This window comes from Orcinus orca, chromosome 17 (genome assembly GCF_937001465.1).
Source record: "Orcinus orca chromosome 17, mOrcOrc1.1, whole genome shotgun sequence".
In the NCBI taxonomy this organism is placed as follows: Eukaryota; Metazoa; Chordata; class Mammalia; order Artiodactyla; family Delphinidae; genus Orcinus; species Orcinus orca.
In genome coordinates this window covers 27,914,063-27,930,999 of record NC_064575.1, presented here as the reverse complement: position 1 = coordinate 27,930,999, position 16,937 = coordinate 27,914,063, and the positions used below count along the sequence as shown (strand labels likewise).

Below are 16,937 nucleotides of genomic sequence, written 5' to 3'. Positions count from 1 at the left end.
AAGGAGCTCCAGAGGCTGGCGCAAGCCGCGGCTAACAGCGCGGACCCCAGAGACGGGCATGAGATGCTAAGGCTGCTGCTGCCGCCACCAAGAATCCAGTGGGCAAGCACAGGTCACTCTCCACACCTCCCCTCCAGAAGCCTGTGCAGCCCGCCACTGCCAGGGTCCCAGGATCCAGGGACAACTTCTCCGGGAGAACGCACGGTGCACCTCAGGCTAGTGCAACGTCACGCCAGCCTCTGCCACTGCAGGCTCGCCCCGAACTCTGTACCCCTCCCTCCCCTATGCCTGAGTGAGGCAGAGCCCTCTAATCAGCTGCTCCTTTAGCCCTGTCCTGTATGAGAGAGGAACAGATGCCCTCAGAAGACCTACATGCAGAGGAGGGTCCAAATCCAAAGCTGAACCCCGGGAGCTATGCGAACAAAGAAGAGAAAGGGATCTCCCAACAGCCTCAGGAGCAGCGGATTAAATCTCCACACTCAACTTGATGTACCCTGCATCTGTGGAATACCTGGATAGACAATGAATCATCCCAAATTGAGGAGGTGGACTTGAGGAACAATGATATATATATATTTCCCTTTTTCTTTTTCTGAGTGTGTATGTGTATGCTTCTGTGTGTGATTTTGTCTGTATAGCTTTGCTTTTACCATTTGTCCTAAGGTTCCAGCTGTCCGTTTTTTTTTTTTTAATTTTTAGTATAGTTTTTAGCACTTGTTATCATTGGTGTATTTGTATTTTAGTTTGGTTGCTCTCTTCTTTCTTTTTTTTTAATAATTATTTTTTATTTTAATAACTTAATTTTATTTTACTTTATTTAAATTTTATTTTATCTTCTTTCTTTCTTTCTTTTCTCCCTTTTATTCTGAACCATGAGGATGACAGGCCCTTGGTGCTCCAGCCAGGCATCAGGGCTGTGCCTCTGAGGTGGGAGAGCCAACTTCAGGACACTGGTCCACAAGAGACCTCCCAGCTGCACGTAATATCAAATGGTGAAAACCTCCCAGACATCTCCATCTCAACGCCAAGACCCAGTTCCACTCAACGAACAGCAAGCTACAGTGCTGGACAACTTGTGCCAAAGAAATAGTAAGACAGGAACACAACCCCATCCATTAGCAGAGAGCCTGCTTAAAATCATAATAAGGGCACAGACACCCCAAAACACACCACTGGATGTGGCCCTGCCCACCAGAAGACAAGATCCAGCTTCATCCACCAGAAAACAGGCACTAGTCCCCTCAACCAGGAAACCTACACAACCCACTGAACCAACCTTAGCCACTGGGGACAGACACCAAAAACAACAGGAACAATGAGCCTGCAGCCTGCAAAAAGGAGACCCCAAACACAGTAAGTTAAGCAAAATGCGAAGACAGAGAAACACACAGCAGATGAAGGAGCAAGGCAAAAACCCACCAGACCTAACAAATGAAGAGGAAATAGGCAGTCTACCTGAAAAAGAATTCAGAATAATGATAGTAAAGATCCAAAATCTTGGAAACAGAATGGAGAAAATACAAGAAACATTTAACAAGGACCTAGAAGAAATAAAGAGCAAACAAATAGTGATGAACAACACAATAAATGTAATAAAAAATTCTCTAGAAGGGATCAATAGCAGAATAACTAAGGCAGAAGAACGGATAAGTGACCTGGAAGATAAAATAGTGGAAATAACCACTGCAGAGCAGAATAAAGAAAAAAGAATGAAAAGAATTGACGACAGTCTCAGAGCTCTCTGTGACAACATTAAACGCACCAACATTTGAAATATATTGGCGCCCCAGAAAAGAGGAGAAAGAGAAAGGGTCTGAGAAAATATTTGAAGAGATTATAGTCAAAAACATCACTATCATGGGAAAAGAAATAGTTGCCCAAGCAAAGGAAGAGCAGAGACTCCCATACAGGATAAATCCTAGAAGAAACAAGGAAACCAACACACATTAATCAAACTAACAAATATTAAATACAAAGAAAATATATTAAAAGCAGCAAAGGAAAAGCAACAAATAACATACAAGGAAATTAGCCTAAGGTTATCAGCTGAACTTACAGCAAAAACTCTGCAGGCCAGAAGGGAGAGGCCAGATATATTTAAAGTGATAAAAGGGAAAAAACTAAAACCAACATTACTCTACCCAGCAAGGGCTTCATTCACATTTGATGGAGAAATCAAAAGCTTTACACACAAGCAAAGGCTAAGAGAATTCAGCACCACCAAACCAGCTTTACAGCAAATACTGAAGGAACTTCTCTAGGCTGGAAACACAAGGAAAGGAAAAGACCTACAATAACAAACCCAAAACAATTAAGAAAATGGTAATAGGAACATACATATCGATAATTAGCTTAAATGTAAATGGATTAAATTCTCCTACCAAAAGACATAGACTGGCTGAATGGATACAAAAACAAGACCCGTATATATGCTGTCCACAAAAGACCCACTTCAGACATAGGGACACATACAGACTGAAAGTGAGGGTATGGGAAAAGATATTCCATGCAAATGGAAATCAAAAGAAAGCTGGAGTAGCAATTCTCATATCAGACAAATAGACTTTAAAATAAAGACTATTAGAAGAGACAAAGAAGGACACTACATAACGATCAAGGGATCAATCCAAGAAGAAGGTATAACAATTGTAAATATTTATGCACCCAACATAAGAGCACCCCAAAACATAAGGTAAATACTAACAGCAATAAAAGGGAAAATCAACAGTAACACAATCATAGTCAGGGACTTTAACACCTCACTTTCACCAATGGACAGATCATGCAAAATGAAAATAAATAAGGAAACACAAACTGTAAATGATACATTAAACAAGATGGACTTAACTGATATTTATAGGACATTCCATCCAAAACCAACAGAATACACATTCTTCCTAACCGCTCATGGAACATTCTCCAGGATAGATCATATCTTGTGTCACAAATCAAGCCTTGGTAAATTTAAGAGAATTGAAATCATATCAAGTATCTTTTCCAACCACGATGCTATGAGACTAGGTATCAATTACAGGAAAAAACCTGTAAAATATAACAACATATGGAGGCTAAATAATACACTACTTAGTAACCAAGAGATCACTGAATAAATCAAAGATGAAATTAAAAAAATACCTAGAAACAAATGACAATGAAAACACGATGAACCAAAACTTATGGGATGCAGCAAAAGCAGTTCTAAGCAGGAAGTTTATAGCAATATAATCCTACCTTAAGAAATAAGAAACATCTCAAAAAATAACCTAACCTTGCACCTACAGCAATTAGAGAAAGAAGACCTAAAAACCCCCAAAGTTAGCAGAAGGAAAGAAATCATAAAAATCAGATCAGAAATAAATGAAAAAGAAATGAAGAAAACAACAGCAAAGACCAATAAAACTAAAAGATGGTTCTTTGAAAAGATAAACAAAACAGATAAACCATTAGCCAAACTCACCAAGAAAACAAGGGAGAAGACTCTAAATCAATAAAATTAGAAATGTAAAAGTAACAACTGACACTGCAAAAATACAAAGGATCATGAGAGATTACTACAAGCAAATATATGCCAATAAAATGGGCAACCTGGAAGAAATGGACAAATTCTTAGAAATGCACAACCTTCCGAGACTGAACCAGGAAGAAATAGAAAATATGAACAGACCAATCACAAGCACAGATATTGAAACTGATTAAAAATCTTCCAACAAGCAAAAGCCCAGGACCAGAGGTCTTCACAGGCAAATTCTATGAAACATTTAGAGAAGAGCTAACACCTATACTTCTCAAACTCTTCCAAAATATAGCAGAGGGAGGAACACTCCCCAACTCATTCTACGAGACCACTATCACCCTGATACCAAAACCAAACAAAGATGTCACAAAGAAAGAAAACTACAGACCAGTATCACTGATGAACATAGATGCAAAAATCCTCAACAAAATACTAACAAAGGGAATCCAACAGCACATTAAAAGGATCATACGCCATGATCAAGTGGGGTTTATCCCAGGAATGCAAGGATTTTTCAGTATAAGCAAATCAATCAATGTGACACACCATATTGACAAATTGAAGGAGAAAATCCATAAGATCATCTCAATAGATGCAGAGAAAGCTTTTGACAAAATTTTAACACCTGTTTATCAAAAAAAAAATCAATAAAGTAGGCATAAAGTCAACTTACCTCAACATAATAAAGGTCATATATGACAAACCCACAGTCAACATCATCCTGAATGGTGACAAAGAAAAACCATTTCCACTAAGATCAGGAACAAGACAAGGTTGCCCACTCTCACAACTATTATTCAACATAGTTTTGGAATTTTTAGCCACAGCAATCAGATAAGAAAAAGAAATGAAAGGAATCCAAATCAGAAAAGAAGTAAAGCTGTCACTGTTTACAGGTGACATGATACTATACATAAAGAATCCTAAAGATGTTACTAGAAAACTACTAGAGCTAATCAATGAATTTGGTAAAGTAGCAGGATACAAAGTTAGTGCACAGAAATCTCTTGCATTCCTATACACTAATGATGAAAAATCTGAAAGTGAAATTAAGAAAACACTCCCATTTACCATTGCAACAAAAAGAATAAAATATCTAGGAATACACCTACCTAAGTAGACAAAAGCCCTGTATGCAGAAAACTATAGGACACCTATAAAATAAATTAAAGATGATACAAACAGATGAGAGATATACCATGTTCTTGGATTGGAAGAATCAATATTGTGAAAATGACTCTACTACCCAAAGCAATCTATAGATTCAATGCAATCCCTATCAAACTACCACTGGCATTTTTCACACAACTGGAGCAAAAAATTTCACAATTTGTATGGAAACACAAAAGACCCTGAAGAGCCAAAGCAGTCTTGAGAATGAGAAATGGAGCTGGAGGAATCATGCTCCCTGACTTCAGACTATACTAGAAAGCTACAGTAATCAAGACAGTGTGGTACTGGCACAAAAACAGAAATATAGATCAATGGAACAGGATAGAAAGCCCAGAGGTAAACCCACACACCTATGGTCACCTTATCTTTGATAAAGGAGGCAAGAATATAGAGTGGAGAAAAGACAGCCTCTTCAATATGTGGTGCTGGGAAAACTGAACAGCTACATGTAAAAGAATGAAATTAGAACACTCCCAAACACCATACACAAAAGTAATCTTAAAATGGATTAAAACGTACATGTAAGGCCAGAAACTATCAAACTCTTAGAGGAAAACATAGGTAGAACACTCTATGACATAAATCACAGCAAGATCCTTTTTCACCTACCACCTAGAGAAATGGAAATAGAAAGAAAAATAAACAAATGGGACCTAATGAAACTTAAAATCTTTTGCACAGCAAAGGAAACCATAAGCAAGACGAAAAGACAACTCTCAGAATGGGAGAAAATATTTGAAAATGAAGCAAGTGACAAAGGATTAATCTCCAAAATTTACAAGCAGCTCATGCAGCTCAATATCAAAAAAACAAACAACGCAATCCAAAAATGGGCAGAAGACCTAAATAGACATTTCTCCAAAGAAGATATACAGATTTCCAACAAACACATGAAAGAATGCTCAACATCATTAATCATTAGAGAAATGCAAATCAAAATTACAATGAGATATCATCTCACACCAGTCAGAATGGCCATCATCAAAAATCTACCAACAATAAATGCGGAAGAGGGTGTGGAGAAAAAGGAACCCTCTTGCACTGTTGGTGAGAATGTAAATTGATACAGCCACTATGGAGAACAGTATGGAGGTTCCCTAAAAAGCTACAAATAGAACTGCCATGTGACCCAGCAATCCCACTACTGGACATATACACTGAGAAAACCATAAATCAAAAGAGTCATTTACCAAAATGCTCATTGCAGCTCTATTTACAATAGCCAGGACATGGAAGCAACCTAAGTGTCCATGAACAGATAAATGGATAAAGAAGATGTCGCACATATATACAATGGAATATTACTCAGTCATAAAAAGAAACTAAACTGAGTTATTTTTAGTGAGGTGGATGGACCTAGAGTCTGTCATACAGTGTGAAGTATGTCAGAAAGAGAAAAACAAATACCGTATACTAACACATATATATAGGATCTAAAAAAAAAAAAAAGTCATGAAAAACCTAGGGGCAAGACGGGAATAAAGACACAGACCTATTAGAGAATCGACTCTAGGATACGGGGAGGGGGAAGGGTAAGCTGGGATAAAGTGAGAGAGTGGCATGGACATATATACACTACCAAACGTAAAATAGCTAGTGGGAAGCAGTCGTATAGCACAGGGAGATCAGCTCGGTGCTTTGTGACCACCTAGAGGGGTGGGTTAGGGTGGGTGGAAGGGAGACGCAAGAGGGAAGAGATATGAGGACATGTGTATACGTATAACTGATTCACTTTGTTATAAAGCAGAAACTAACACACCATTGTAAAGCAATTATACTCCAGTAAAGAGGTTTATAAAAAAAAAAAAGAAAAGCCACTAATTATGTAACTGACAAAATGTTGGTACTGTATAGTATTTTTAATTAATTAACTTAGCAAACATTAAATTGTAATTGTCACAAAGACAAAGAAGTAGTAGTGGTACATTGAAATTGCTTTTTATGTAAATGAGGAAGTTCTTTCTCTCCCATTTTTTCCCAAAATATTCTAAAAATCATGGAGTGTTCCATTTTGTCAAATGCTTTTTATGAATCTCAATATTATAATGTGATCTTTGTTAGTTACCGTATTAGTAAAACATTAATTGATTTTAGGATGTTAAACCAACCAATGGTAAACCTCACTTGTTCATGGTGTATAATCCTTTTTTTATATATTTCTGGATTCAACTTACCAATGTTTTTAAGAATTTTTGCATTGTAGTTCATAGAACAATACATGTTGTATATAACATTTGTATGTTATTTTCTTTCTTTGTGAAAATAATTATTCTGGCTTGGTATCATAGAAATACTTGTTCCATAAAATAAATTGGGAAGCGTTCCCTCTTCTGTTTTCTGAAAGAGTTTGTTTAGGAGTGGCATTATTTCTTTCTTAAATGTTTGATACAATTCATCAGAGAAGCTACTGGGGCTACTGGGGATTTGATTTGTGGGAAGATTTTAAATTATTAATTCAATTTGTTTTCTTAATATAAATCTATTCCGATATTCTCTGTCTTCTGGAGGCAGTTTTGTTAATTCGAGATTAAAAAATGTATCTTAGTGGCACAAAGCCACTCTCTTTTTCCATGGTCTCTCCTCTTCTCTCCCTTAACCTCAGGTGTCTTGAGGAGAAAATGATTAGGGGTGTGACTGAGGTCTCCCTGCCGTGAGGCTATACCCATCCAAATATACTGGGAAACTTTATGAAGGCGTTTAGATATGGGTTCCCAAGTACCAACAAATCCAGGAATGGGAAGTGAGGGCTAGATTCAGCTAACGGGATCTGGATAGAATTCACAGTGCAGAAGTGAAGCCCTCTACTCACAGAAATTCCTTTGTGAATAAACCACTTTTGGCAAATTCAAAGTACTGTATTATCATGGCTTCCACTTTTGGATATATTTTTGGTATTGATATTTTAGATGCTTGTACTATAAATGATCAAAAAGTCCAGAGGCAATTCTCCTGTTCAGGTAGAGATGCAAGTGGAGAGTATTAGACATGTGTGTTCCTTCCAAACCCTCTCCTTCTTCCTCCTTGTGTGGTTCAACAAAACAACATAGAATCTCAGTAGGAGAAAGATCACAGACCTGATTGAAAACTTAAAGGCAGCGGGGGGGGGGGTGGTGGTGGTGGTGGTAAAAGATGCAATATCTCAATATAACTATGCCCAGTGACAAAAGCTACTGGGAGCTGGAGCTTTACAGTGGATTATTACCAAATGCTCAATTGTTGCTCCTATAGCCCCATTTGTGGTTATTCCAGACATTGTGACTGTAATGGAAAAAATCACTGAATAGATTGTTGCCGGCTGGTATTCTGTCTCAAACATTACCAACATTTCTTTTCTATCTCACTTGCTCAACATACTTTCAGAGTATTACCCTAGGGATTCCTAAACTCCCCTCATATTTGCCACCAGTTGGTGTTCAGGATTTTGCAAGATATCCAAAGTTTATACTGTATTGTCTGCCGTCCGATATCCACAGTTTATACTGTATTGTTCATGTCCAGTTGGTGGGCAAGTCAAAAGCCTCAGTCTAAACAGATCTGAGTTGGTATTGTTACACTTCTACCAACAAGCTGATGAATCCCAACAATATTTGCGGTACTGCTTGCCAAGTAAGGTTTCTGGGGAACATGTGGGTAAATTCACAACACTCAGTCTCTCTGGTAGTCTAGAAAAATATTGTCTCTGGTCCCCTACTACTAAAAGAAAACCCAGCACCTTACGGATACTTTGTGTGTTGTAGATTGTATGTGTCTCACTTGGGCACTCTACTTGGTCTTCTGTATCAGCTAATTCACAGATCAGTATCCTTTGAGTGGAGGAACAAATCAACAGGCGGTATTGAAAGCTGCCCAGCAAACTATGGCACACTTTCTACATGTCGGGATCCACAACCATAATTACTCCTTTGACCTAGAAGTCTCTGTGATTGATGATTTTTTTTTTATTGCATTTCCTGGCAAAGAGAGGCACCTTATAGCTGGAGGTAGCCCTTGAGGTTTTTGGCTTGTTTCCTCCTTGACACAACTACCAGGTAAACTCCTTTTGAAAAAAATATTAGCTTGATACTGGGATATTGTAAAACTGAACACCTGACTCATGGAGGCCTTGTGACTTTCCAGCCTAATATTCTCATTTTGGGATGAATCAAATTGTATTCAATTATTAAAAAGGTATGACGAGCCCAACAAATCTCTCTTATCAAATGGAAATGGCATATTCAAGAACATAGCTAGCCTGGCTCAGTGGCATTTTGGTTTTGCATGAAAAAGTATAAGCTACATCCCACCTGAATCCTCTTGTTGGATTGACATGGTCATAGATTACAAGGATAATGACTGCTTGGTTGAGTACCTGCTTTGCTAAGTTCTATTACAGTGGCAATTGTGGGAGCCCAGGAGGGAACATTTAGACTCTGAAAAATATGGGGATGGAAGGACAATAATGATCTTTTGTCTTTTAGAGCCATTCCTGGAACCCACCTTCTGAAGAAAGACTTATAAAAGATATAAAAGATTTGGATTCCCTAAGTTTGGGGATCTTCTACGGTCATGTGGAAGTATCACCTGGCCTTCTTTGCTTTGTCTTGTGGGAATTGAGGTTTGGGAACCAGCATAAAAATGACATTCTAGCTACTGCTATTGTTATGAAAAATAAATTGTCTTTGTCTCCATTTCCAGCCTCCCTGAAACTGTGCCAGACTAACTTGCAAGCTTTCAATCAGGGTTAAATCTTCATAGTTGTTGAGAGTCTTGTGATTTCTTACTTGACCCATGGGTTATTTAGAAGTGTGTTGTTTAATTTCCAAATATGTGGGATTTCCCAAATTACATTCTGTTGTTGGTTTCTATTTTGTTTCTGCTGCTGTTGAAGGAAATATTTTGTGTGATAGAAATCTTCTCAAATTTTTTGAGACTTGTTTTATATCCTAGAATTAGGTCTATCCTAGACAATGTCCCATAAGTGCTTGAAATAAATGTATACTCTGCTTCTGTTTGGTGGAGTGATCTATAAATGTCAATTAGATCAGTTTGATTGATAGTGCTGCTCAGATCTTCTATATCCTTATTGACTTTCTATCTAGTTATTGAGTGATATACTGACAGCTGCAACTATAGTTGCTGAATTGCCTATTTCTCCTTTCAGTTACATTAGTATGGCTTCATGTATTTGGGGACTGTGTTATTAGGTGTGTATACATTTATAATTGTTACATCTTCCTTATACATTGACCCTTTTATCATTATGAAATGCCTTTCTTTGTCTCTAGCAATATTTTTGTCTTAAAGTTATTTTGTTTCTTATTAATATTACTATTCCTAGCTTTCTTACAGTTAATGTTTACACGTATAAATTTTTCCATTCTTTTACTTTATACTTAATTGTGATTTTGAATCTAAAGTGTGTCTCATTTAGACAGCATATAGTTTGATTGATGATTTTAACCAGTGTGACAGTCTCTGCCTTTTTATTGCAGTGTTTAACCTATTCCCATTTAATATTATTGATATTGTTGTATTTACATCTGTCATTTTGCTATTTGTTTTTATGTCTTTTTGTTCTTCTATTCTTCCTTTACTGCCTCCTTTAGTGTTAAACAGGTATTCTTTTTTTTTTTTCTGCACCGTATGGCTTGTGGGATCTTGGTTCCTCAACCAGGGATCAAACTTAGTCCCTGGCAGTGAATGTGCTGAGTCCTAACTATTCCAGCCAGGAAATTCCCTAAACAGATATTCTTTTCTTAAAATTAATTAATTTATTTAGTTTTGGCTGCGTTGGGTCTTCATTGCTGTGCACGGGCTTTCTCTAGTTGCAGTGAGTGGGGGTTACTCTTCACTGCGGTGCACGGGCTTCTCATTTTTGTGGCTTCTCTTGTTGGGGAGCACGGAATCTAGGCACATGGACTTCAGTAGTTGTGGTACACGGGCTCAGTAGTTGGGGCTTGTGGGCTCTAGAGCACAGGCTCAGTAGTTGTGGTGCATGGGCTTAGTTGCTCCACGGCATGTGGGATCTTCTCGGACCAGGGATTAAACCCATGTCCCCTGCATTAACAGGTAGATTCTTAATGACTGCACCACCAGGGAAGTCCCTAAACAGATATTCTTAATGTGACATTTTAATTACTCTGTTGATTTGTTGAGTTATTTTCTTAGTGGTTGGTTTGGTAATTACAACATGCACCTTTAATTTAATCAAAATCAATTTCAAGTTAATTTCAGTAAAATATGGCAACTTTACTCCACTATAGCTCATTTCCTTCTGTTTTCTTTGTGTTATTATTGTCATATATATTACATCTATACATTTTATAAACCCTACACTTAAGTTTCAGAGTTATTGCTTAAAATAATCTTAGGTATTTTTTTAAAATTCAAAGAAAAATGTGTATACACACATGTAGAGTCTTTTATATTTACCCATATACTTACTGTTTCTGGTTCTCTTTCTTCCTTCCTTTTCATTCAGATTACTTTCTTCAGCCTGAAGAATTTCCTTCAGTAAGTCTGCTAGCAATGAATTCTCTCAGTTTTTGCTTCTCTGGTGATGTCTTTATTTTGCCTTCACTTATGAAGTATATTATCACTTGATATCATATTCTTGGTTGACAGGCTTTTTTTTCCCTTTCAGCACTTTAACTGTCATTCCACTGCTATTTGGCCTCCATTTTAAAAAATAAGTCAGTTATTAATTGTATTATCACTTCCCTGTATACAATGAGTAGTTTTTCTCTTGCTGCTTTCTCTTTTGCTTTGCTTTGGCTTTCACAATTTGGCTTTTATAGGTATAGGTTTGATCCTCTTTGTATTTATTGTGGGGTCATTGAGTTTCTTGGATCTATTTATTAATGTTTTTCATCAGTTTTCAGAATTTCCAAACCATTATTTCTTCATACATTTTCCTGAGTTGTTGTTGTTTTTGTAACTTGCCTGGTAAACTCATAAATCCTGTTTTCTTCATGGTGTGAAACTACTATGTCTTCTCATATTTTAATTCTTAATTTTAATTTTCATGTTTGGATTCCTAGAGGTTGCTACTGTTAGCTGCATAGCTTAGTGGTCAGTTAATGATTTGAGCAGAATTTATGCTCAAACATCTCAAATCCATAAGGCTTCTATACTTTCACAGTCAATCTGTGTGCATGTTGGGAAGCACATTCAAAGTTCAGCCAGGTTTCAAGTTGCTTTGGCTTTTACTTACTTCCTGACTCTCGTGGTTTTCCCCTGCAGTTCCCCAGTCAGCCAGGGATGTGTGAAGAGTTTATCTAGCTCCTCTCTGACACTCTTACTTCAAGGGCATACTTGTTGAAAATTGACTGGTTTGATGATAGCCCCAAACTGACCGCAAACTCAGGCTAGCAAAGATATGGGCTTAATCTATATGTGTCCTACTGAATTCACTACATTTCGAAGATAGTTCTGTGGGTTTTCACCCTCTGACTCAAACTGAGTCTACTAATGTAAACATGTCTTGTCTAAAATTTTTAAATGAAAATGAAACTATTTACTATCTTTCTACTCTATAAAATTTGGGAAGTCACAGGTTTTATTTTCTAACATCAAAGGGCTAATTTCACTGAAAAATATTACTTTCCTTTGGATGTTTAGGATCACCACAGAGTATTTTTTCCTTGTGTTTTAACCACTATAATTCACATAACTTGATTTTGTAGATTCTATAAAGTGATTTTTCTTACTCTAATTATGCTATGCAATACAAAGGGCAACAATTTTTCTCCCTATTTTACTGACATGAGAATTGAAACCAAGAGTTATTGAATCCTTACCAAGTGAAAAAAGCTGCAATATCTGAAAGGTGATTTTTGCAGTTAGGTCTTTTTATTTCAAATATATGGCTGTTTTAATTAATCTGTGATCTTTCTGAAGCAGAATATTATTGTGCAATAGGTGTTCCAGAGTACCTTCACATATATTTTCACATTTGTTATTACTACTAATGAGTGATATGACCAAATAATATACTCATCTCATTTTATTTTTTATATTAAAAAAATTAAGTATAGTTGATTTAGAATATCATGTTACTTTTTGGTGTACAGAAAATGATTCAGTTATATATATAAAATCTGGAATATATATATATATATATATATATATATATATTCCAGATTCTTTTCCATTATAGGTTATTATAAGGTATTGAATACAGTTCTCTGTGCTATACAGTAAATCCTTGTTGTTTATCTCTTTTATATATAGTGATGTATATCTGTTAATACTATTTTCCTAATTTATTCCTCCCCCCAGTTTCCCCTTTGGTAACCATAGTTTGTTTTTTATATCTGTGAGTCTGTTTCTGTTTTGTAAAATAAATTCACTTGTATTGATTTTTAGATCCTACATATAACTGATATCATATATTTGTCTTTCTCTGTCTAACTTACTTCACTCAGTATGATAATCTCTAGGTCCATCCATGTTACTGCAAAAGGCAATATTTCATTCTATTTTATGGCTGAATAATATTCCAGTGTGTCTGTCTATCATCTATCTATCTATCTACCACATCTTCTATATCCATTCATCTGTTGATGAACATTTAGTTTGCAACCATGTCTTGGCTATTGTAAATAGTGTCATTTTAGAGTTGAGATAACTGAGGAGCCTCAAGCTTAGATGTAGTATAGGCCTTATTTTTATTTTCATTATTTTTCTTTATAATGAGAGCCTATTATTGATTTTCTTTTATCTTTAGGGCCTTATGATAACTGGAAATGTAAAGTTTTAAACATATATACTTTATTAATATATTTGTTTAGATATATTAAGTTCAATTGAGAATTGAGGCTCTTTCAGTTTGTCTATTTTTAGAGCAAAAATTAGTTTCTTTACTATAAAGTAGTAATTCTTAAAAATTCTGAAAATTTGAATCATTTTTATGGTAAACTGAAATTATATATCTCTATATAGATATATATATATTGTGGAAGGATTCATTTCTACTTCAGTAATAAGAAAAGTTAAGTACTCAAGGTCTGTATAGATTTTGGGGATATGCCTAGAGACAGAGTATGAGTTATATTTCCTGGAGGCAAATGCTATCCCAGAGCACCCATATGCACCTTATTAAGTATATTCCAAGGGATTTTGATAAGTATTCTCATATTTTCTATTCTATTCTATTCCATTCTATTCTGTTCTATTCTATTCTTTCCATTGTGTTCTGCTTTTTTTCCTTTTACAATTCTTGGTGTTTTCCATATTTTTGCTCCTAAACTTTACCCTTTACTATATGCTCAAAAGAGATTGCTTGACCTTTTGAACTTTTACCTTTAAATAAATAGATAAATAAATAACCAGACATGAACTAATTTAGCATAATTCTCTTAAAGTATGCAAAAAATCCACTGTACATTAGAAACTCCCTTTATTCAGTAGAATGAAACAGAGTGTCTTCCCTCTGGTTCTGTGTAGCCATACCTGAGGACATGATTTCCTTCGGAGTCAGGACGGCTAGGTGGGAAATGTTAACCAATAAGTAGATCAGTGCCACATGGATAAGTGCAGTAATCACACATTTGGGGATATTCTCACTAGGGTTTTTCAGCTCTCCTGCAAAAAAAAAGTGCCACACATAAAAAATGGCTAATTATATAATCTTTGAAAGTGGCTTCAATATAACACATAGTAAGTAAAAGAAACGACTGCACACAACAAGAGTTCATTTTTGTTGAATGCTTATTTACCAAGCTTGGGCAAATTATTGATTCTAGTAGCAACAGAATTTTGCTAAATTCTGGGTTTTAATGTTGTATCTCTGATATACTCAACATGAGCTTTTTTGGATAAGAAAATAACTCTGAAAACCTGGATTCTAGGCCAGGAGGACTGGAGCAAATCTTCCCTTACCTTACGGCCATCACTGTATTCAATAGAACTACAAGTACGTGTTAATGAAGGAATAGCTCATCTGTTAATCTGGTCACAATATTCTAGGACTTTAGGGTAGACTCTCCTGCTCTTTTCACTCCTTGGATTAAGATTCTAGACTAGTTAAACCTTAAATTAAACTTGAATGTATATTGCCAACACCAAAATTGACATATATGTTTACTTGGAAAATACAAAATTATATTATTAACTCACAGTATGCAACTCCCTCAAAATAATTCATAAGTATTAAAAAGTAAAATACAAAATAAGACCATAAAGATTTAGAGAAAGAAGCACAGATATATATTTATCTAAACCTTGAGATGGGGAAAGACTTTTCAAGTATGAAAACAATGAAAAATTAAAAGATGGATAGTTTGATACTTATAGGTATTATATAAATAACTAAATAAACATAAATAAATTCTAGTCTTTAAAACTGAAATTTTAAAAATCTTATGAACAAAATAAAAAGCAAGCAAACTGGGAAAACCATTTACCTGTCTTACAAGGAAGAAACATAAATGGTCATGAACATTTGCAAAACCCTTCCCACCCATTAGAAATTGAATAAAAATGAGTTATAACACTGAAATTTGATTTTCACAACTTTAGGTGACTAAAGAATGAACAAGGTTTGATGAAGCCAAGTCTAGTCATTTTAATTCAACTAATAGATATATTTGTAGAGCCTTTCTGAAAGACAATTTGGCAATATTTCTCAAGACATTTCTAAATATTTGTATGCTTTACTTATTAATTTTACTTCAAGATTTTTTCTAATAAAGCAATGAGAAACCCACAAAGATTTACATAAAAGGATGCTGATTGGAACAATAAGTATAAAATTTTAAAGTGGAAAACTAGAAACAACTCTGGGATCCAACAATGGGAAAGAGTTTGAAAAATGGTCAAATTACATATGATAGAATACTGTGAATTCATTTAAAAGCATTTATATTTAATAATATTTTGAATTCTCACTATGTGCTTTAGGTAAAATAAAGTTATAAGGGTATATGTGCAGTGTGACCCCAACATGTGTGTACATACAAGATAATTGGTTACAGGTAATCTTTATTTTAATTTATATCTTCTGTATTTAAAATTTTTCTCTGATGAGTGTTGTTATAACTACAAAGTGTAGACTATTAAAATATTTGTTCAGTAAAAAAATGCAGTTGTCTTGGGGTCCTTAAGCTGTGTCACTTCTATGTTTCCATTTGTAAACACCTAGAAAATATTTCACTTTCCAAAGCTGGAAAGACACATTTGTAGAGAGTTTAATGCATTTCCACCCACTCACCTGATAAAAGCAAGAGAGAAACACATTATATTAAAACAATGTAGTATTCCTTTCTTAGAATTAAGCTGATTAACCATTGTATGTTTATAGCGTGGTGGTGTTTTTTATAATTTAGGAAAATGACTTTACCTGCTATTCGAACAAGGACTCCCCAGCCATAATATGCATATAATCCTTGTAAGAAGGCTTCAGCAATCTGTGAGGCATCTGAAACTTCAGCATCGAAAGCTTTCTCAAACCTGCCTAAGTTCTCTTTTCTTCCTCTCACCAGTAACACGATTCCAGTTAGAGATACGAAGCAGAGTACTGTCATTTTCACAACTGTACTGACAGTCTGAAACCAAGTCACCTCCTTCACTCCTCGATCATTCAGAATTCCCAAGCACCATAAAATGGCCAATGCTAAACATTTCTTTGGCATCTCAGGAACAAAACATCCAGGATAGAAAGGCAATAGATTGATCCAGAGATAGAAGAAAGTAATAAAGTGTCCAAGAGATCTCTTGAGGAAATAATACTGTGCTCCACTTCTAGGGAATATGGTCCCCAGCTCTGCGTGACTAAGGGCAGCCATCATAGACACTATGGCGCAAGCAGCCCAAATACTTAGGGAGACCCCCACATTGAGTGAAGAGTATGTTAACACCCCTTTAGGAGCAGCAAATCTTCCTGCACCCATTATGATACTGAATAAAAAATCGTTCCATGGAAATACATTATTACCCGTTGAAGCTGAGTACTTTCTCCCATCTTCAGTTTCTTAAGTCTGAAACTTAAATTTAAAAGCTAACATAAATTCACAGTTTTTACTCTGTTCATATCTGTGAAAGGCTTCAGCCGATCTTCTTATAGTTAAGTGCTTTACTTTCCTCCTCCTTTCTTACTCAAATAGATTTTGTCACAGCCCTTAACATAATAAAAAATTTAACTTGTGAGTAAATTGAACTAAAGTGTCTGAGATAATAGTAGAGTTATGTTTTACATGTTAAGCATTTAAACAGTTATGCACAATTAAACATTTTAGACACAGCTAATTGGGAATGAGATGAAAAATTCCAA

At 35.6% G+C, this 16,937-nt stretch overlaps 1 pseudogene; it reads right to left on the bottom strand.

Moving 5' to 3' along the window:
* Positions 1-14,066: 14,066 nt before the first annotated feature.
* On the bottom strand, positions 14,067-16,628 carry LOC101278986 (solute carrier family 7 member 13-like; annotated as a pseudogene).
* Positions 16,629-16,937: the final 309 nt, after the last annotated feature.